The 6,794-nt window shown below is 38.8% G+C and overlaps 1 non-coding gene across 1 annotated transcript; it reads right to left on the reverse strand.

Moving 5' to 3' along the window:
• Positions 1-1,833: 1,833 nt before the first annotated feature.
• On the reverse strand, positions 1,834-1,915 carry trnas-gcu (transfer RNA serine (anticodon GCU)). Its single transcript has one exon. It is a non-coding gene; the product is annotated as a tRNA-Ser (tRNA).
• Positions 1,916-6,794: the final 4,879 nt, after the last annotated feature.

Raw genomic sequence — 6,794 nt, forward strand, 5'->3', positions numbered from 1 at the left:
ATGTTTAACATTTGATGTTAATCAGAATATGAAATTGCCAATTTACTTGTTATAATACCAGACAAATCCAAAGGAACATGATGCTGATTGTACAATACTTACCATTATCATCAGCAATAACGAAAATGAAGAAGAGGAGTAACATCATTGTGCTGAGTGTCTGATTCAGATCTTACATACAGAACTGTCTTTTTGAAAGTGTCTCTGCTGTATGTAACCACATCTAGCTCTCCACCCCCAATCCAGTCACAATTATGTCAACTCTGCCTTCATCTGATATTGTAAAAGTAAACAAACCATTGTTTCTAAATAAAAATGTAGATAAATGTAGATAATCAGTATTGTAATTTAGAATTTGCTTGTTGTTACACAGCTCACCAGCATACAGACCTAGAAATATAATAATAATTACTCAGAAATAAAAGTCTCCATAGATCTCTCTCTCTTTTTCTCTTTTTCTCTCTCTCTCTCTCCCTCTCTCTATCATTTAAGCTTTCGTCTAATAGAGGCAGTGGTAAGCTTGTTGTTTAGTAATTATATAAAAGTTATATTGCTTTTTTTTTTTTATAAATGCTGAAACGTCAATAATTGTACTGTAAATATGAATGACTGGTACGTGGTAATTTAAAGCTGCTTGATGAAGTAAAGAAGTAAAAAAAAATAGTAAAATAAACAGACAATTTGCTCCATCTGAGAAAAACAATTACTTGAGTACAATTACTTTTTGTACAGTGTGTTGTATTTCCTGGCACTGTGGGCTGCAGAGTGCATTAGTTTAATGCAAAGTCAGATACTGAAGCAACAGTCATGTCATTTGTTTAATTTTTTATGCATTGGTGGTGTACCATGTAGGTTTGTGGGCTTATCTATGTGAGTAGATTAATACTTTTATGTAGAAAGGGGGCTAACAAGGCATGCTGAGAAATAGATGGACTACAGTCAGTAAATGTAGAACTACAAAGTGCTTCTATATGGTAAGTGGAGCTGATAAAATGGACAATGAGTAAAGAAACAAGGAGGTGGTTTTAATGTTATGGCTGATTGGTGTATAAATATACAGTGGGGGAAATAAGTATTTGATCCCCTGCTGATTTTGTAAGTTTACCCCCTTACAAAGACTTGAACAGTCTATAATTTTTATGGAAGGTTTATTTTAACAGAGAGAGACAGAATATCAACAAAAAATCCAGAAAAAAATTATTAAATAAAAGTTATAAATTAATTTGTATTTAATTAAGGGAAATAAGTATTTGATCCCCTACCAACCAGCAAGAATTCTGACCCCCACAGACCGGTTATGTGCCCATGAGGCACACAAATTAGTCCTATCCCTGTATAAAAGACTCCTGTCACAGAATCAGTTTATTCCGTTCAAATCTCTCGACCACCATGGGCAAGACCAAAAAGCTATCAAAGGACGTCAGGGACAAGATTGTAGACCTGCACAAGGCTGGAATGGGCTACAAGACCATCAGCAAGAAGCTTGGTGAGAAAGAGACCACTGTTGGTGCGATAATTTGAAAATGGAAGAAATACAAGATCACAGTCAATCACCCTCGCTCTGGAGCTCCATGCAAGATCTCACCTCATTTAAACATTGAACAATACCCCTGAAACTCTTGCTTTCAGCTCTGTGCAAAATATTGGCACTACTCACAAAAAAATCCCAACTGTAACACCAAATAGAAACTGATCATCTTATACAGCCGTTCTTTTAATACAATGTTAATTACATACAGATTAGTAACCACACACTGTTTAATGGTCTCCACTTTGTGGATTTGTGGAGCTGGATTACTGAGCATGCATTAAGAATTTAAAAGGTATTGTTTTCGACAAGGATGGGATTCAAACCCACACGTGCAGAGCACAATGGATTAGCAGTCCATCGCCTTAACCACTCGGCCACCTTGTCTGGTCAAGCTAGGAGGAATGCTCTTTCTGGTTGAAGAAAACCTGCTCCAGAGCGCTCTGGACCTCAGACAGGGGTGAAGGTTTACCTTCCAACATGACAACAACCCGAAGCACACAGCCAAGAGAACAAAGGAGTGGCTTCGGAGAAAGTCCGTAAATGTCCTTGAGTGGCCCAGCCAGAGCCCAGACCTGAATCCAATCAAACATATGTGGAAGGAGCTAAAAAAACATGACGGATATACCAAAGAGGAATGGGCAAAAATGTCCAGAAACAAGTGTGCCAAGCTCGTAGCTTCTTTCCCAAGACGCCTTGAAGCTGTAATTGCTGCCAAAGGTGCAACAACCAAGTATTAGACTAAGTGTGTGTACAGATATGCAACCCCTAAATAAATGATTATCCTCAGTAAAATAAAATTGCATATTTTCTAAACCCTGTTTTATTTTTGTAATTATTGGTGATTGTGTGTAGATGTTTGAGGCAAAACAAGAACTCAATCTAATATACAATGTGTCTGTAACATAATAAAACGTGGAGAAGGTGAAAGGGGTGTGCAGACTTTCCGGCTTGACTCTATATTACATAGCTTTCTGCTGCTGCTAGGGCAGTTGTAGCCTAGTGGTTAAGGTACTGGACTAGTAATCAGAAGGTCACTGGTTGAAGCCCCACCACTGTCAGGTTGCAGCTGTTGGGCCCTTGAGCAAGGCCCTTAACCCTCAATTGCTCACACTGTATACTGTCGCTACTGTGAGTCGCTTTGGATAAAGGTGTCTGCTGTAAATGCTTGCAAGCTCTTTTACTTAAACACAGAAGATATTTGTAGTAGGAGTTCCAGCTCATGATTTTGCAGAAGGTTCCATCTTCTAACTGTACAGCTGAAACGATTATAAAATAAACCTGACAGAACTGTGGTTCCAGGAAATTTTGTAATAGCCATCCTCTGTAACACAGATGTACTCTCAGTTTTTGGGCAGCCCAAACCTCTCACATGACCTGGAAACTCTGCAGACCTCTTTGTGTGGCTAGAGATATCTTGGAGGTTTTAAACAGTTGCCTTACATTCACACTTGCACTGGCCATAATTTTCTCAGGTTTTCTAGATATGCTTCTCCACCTGAGGAATCTCTTTACTAGCACATGGGTTATTCCATTAAAAACCTAAATAGAGTTCCATTAAATGATTCAAATGGAAATGTTGATGTTGCCCACAGTGGTCCCCACTTCTGCACACGATCTGCCAGGTGCATCAACAGTAGTAAATATCATACACTAACTGTCAAAATATGATTTATGACCCTTGATTTATGACCCCCTCAGCCCCACTCTGTGTGTGACAGGCTAGTTTGATTCACAGGTCATGTTGACTGACACAGGTATGGAACACCCACCCGTCCCACCTCTCCCACCCCATCCCGCCCCATCCTACCCACCCACCACAATCCAGCCCCACACACCTCCCAAAACACACACACACACACCCCACCCCCCAAGGTCTCTAACATCTGTATATAGTATTTAAGCATTCACACGCTGCTGGATTTCTAAGCCAAAGCTTTAAAATGTCTACCGTGTGTGTAAATCAGCCGCTTTTTAGATATTCACCAACTGTTGGTTGTTACACCAGTTACAGTGTACACCAACTGTTAGTTCTAGTGATCGTGAAAACAATTTGGTTTTTGCACCAAGAAAGAAGAGTTATGTCAAAGCATATGACAGCCGACATCGTGATCACTTTAAGGATGTTAAAATTAACCTATTTGATTCTCGGGGTTATGACGTTTGTGCTTTGGGCAAAGAGTATCACGGCCTACCTGCTTTCTCTGTTAAAAGAAACATCAACCACATTCACGGAGTAGAACATCAAGACGGAGTCATCACGCAGGTCGACATGTTTGAGGATTTTCTTCCAGCAGACCACCCCGACACCCATGGGTCCGAATGGTGTGGAAAATATCAAAGGCCGGGGCTTGAATACGCGCCGATCGACATGTGCCGTGGAGCTGTGAACTACAGCTATGATGAATCAGCGGTGTTCAACACCTTGTCAGACGACAGTTCACTGGATCAGTTTGGCGTCCATCTTGGAAATATGAATATGACATACCTATTGCCGTCGGTTTTTTCACCAGATCCATTGGAGGGTTCGGCATCTAGACATCAGAAGTTACCAGATGGTAATGAAGATAGTGAAACAATCGTCGATACTCTAGAAGTGAAAGCTGTATCTGAACCAATCGATGATGTGGATGGTCAAATATGCAGTACGGCATTAAAACTAATAAAGTCCGCCGTTGTTGTAATCCTACAACACATTATAGACAACAAACTGAAAGAAACATGTCTCAGCTGTGAAGTGAATCACCCCAGTCAACTTCGACACTTGTGTCTGTTTGAGCCGGATATTTTCTTTTTTGAAAAATACTATAAAGATATAACAGAGACTCTGTTCACACCGGGGTTAAAACATGTCATAGCAGAACTTCTAAAGAGTGCTGGAATACGTTTAGCACTACTAAAAATTCAAGGTTGTGCCGAAACAGTTGTCTGTGAATTACAGTGTGAGCCATACATTGTGGAAAAGCTAAAGGAAATAAGAGAAAAGCTGGTTGATCACACATCTGAACAGTTTGTAGCCGACGCTGTTGACGGTTGGAAAACTGGTTCAAAGACTTGCAGTACTGTTTAAATCGCGATGGGGAATGTTTGTAAATTCCAGGGTCTGGCAGACCATGTGTTAAAACATTGTGTAAGCAACGATTTGAGAAGTTTGTTGTATAAATGTATTGTCGATAGTGTGGATGATTTTAGATTGTTTAATAGTATGTATGTTGTTGATGCTAAACGTTTACAAAATTTCAAGAACCAAATAAATATTGTTAAATCGACGTCAGATGATTGGTGTTATTTGACACAGTTATGTATAGATTCTAACGATGCACCCCATGTGACTGTTGGTAAAATTCTCTCTTATGCCTACGAGTGACAATACAGTAAAAATCAGTCATGTGCTTTGCCTATGCGCATACATATTAGACATTTGTGTGATAAAACTTTCAACAATGAAGTCGATTAATGTTTGTAAAGTGATTGAAACACTTGTTGAACATCTAGTAGAGAGAAATGTAGATGTGTGTGTGAAATTTCTAGATTTCATTGATGCATTGTGAGTTTTTTGAATAAAACAGACAATCAAACAAATCTGGGGGTCATTATTTTCTGCAATGTCGTCTATCAACATGGCAAATCTTTTAAGAACTGTTTATTACACACCGTCTAATTCAGGTTCATTAGGCGGTAAAAATCGTTTGAAACGGGGTGTTTTAGAGAATACAGGCGTGTGTCTGTCTGATCAACAGGTTTCAGACTGGTTAGCTGGTGAGGACGCGTACACACTTCACAAACCCATACGACATAATTACAAAACAAACAGAGTTATAGTATACGGTATTGACTCTCAATTCCAAGCCGATCTTGTTGATATGAGTGCATATTCTAGGGAAAATGACAATTATAAATATATGTTGACATGTATTGACGTATTTAGTAAATATGCATGGACCCGTTTGTTAAAAAATAAGTCGGGTTTGGAAGTCTCAATGGCATTTGCATCCATACTAGAAGAAGGTAGAGTTCCTCAAAAGTTACAGACTGACAGGGGTAAAGAGTTTTTCAACAAACATGTAGAAAAATTAGTATCAAAAAACAAAATTATACATTTTGCTACAGGTAGCGAGCTAAAAGCCAGCGTCATGGAACGTTTTAACAGGACATTAAAAAGTCGTATGTGGCGATATCTAACGGCTATAAATTCCAAAAGGTACATTGATGTTTTACAGGATATAATGCGTGGTTACAATGATAGTTACCACCGTAGTATCAAAATGAAGCCTGTCGAAGTGACGAGAGAAAACGAATCTATTGTGTTTGAAACGTTGTATGGTGAACAAAACAAACTAGACAAGAAAACCGCCTTGAGGTACAAGGTTGGTGATGTTGTGCGTATTTCTAAAGTCAGAGGCCCATTTACAAAGGGCTATGAAGAGAACTATACACAGGAGTATTTCACCATATCAGAATGTATTCAACGACAACCGCCCGTATATAGATTGGAAGATTATGACGGTGATATTATACAAGGTAGTTTCTATGAAGAAGAGTTGCAAAAAATCCACATGTCTAGGGATAAAGCGTTTAAAGTTGAAAAAATTTTAGATAAAAAGAAACAGGGTAAAAAAACATTGGTATTAGTGAAATGGTTAGGATGGCCATCAAAATTTAACAGTTGGGTTTCTGAAAATGATGTGGTGGATATAGAAAGGGCTTAAAAGATGTGTAACTACGCAAACTAGTTCATTTACATGCTTGGACAATATTGACGACAACGGTTTTTGTGTCACATTGCCGAGCAATTCGTCTAGGTCTGTGTACCCTGACAACCAAATTTCTAATAATAGAACAAAACTAACTAAACCGATCGATTTAAAAGGTGACTGGGAAGTAGGGGTGTTAGAGTTTCAGTACCCACGAACATGGAACACATTTTGCGAGACAGATGCCACATTTAGAGTAAATGACAAAAAATTGGGTAAAACAACAAAAATAACACTACCCACAGGGTATTATAACAATACACAAGCTTTGGTTGACGAGATTAATGTTCATATAGCAGAACATTCGATAGTTCTTAGTTATGACCAAATAAGGCACACGGTTTTTATTAAGACGAGGTATGATATGGGACTGAAATTTTATGGTAAACTAGCAATCATTTTAGGTTTTATACCAGGGGTGCTGCTAGAGTGTAGTGTTAAAACAAAAGATTCAGATGTCGAACAGAAACAGTATGCACCACACCCAGGCGACATCTATGGCGGTTTCTATG

This window comes from Trichomycterus rosablanca, chromosome 4, assembly GCF_030014385.1.
Source record: "Trichomycterus rosablanca isolate fTriRos1 chromosome 4, fTriRos1.hap1, whole genome shotgun sequence".
Lineage (NCBI taxonomy): Eukaryota > Metazoa > Chordata > Actinopteri > Siluriformes > Trichomycteridae > Trichomycterus > Trichomycterus rosablanca.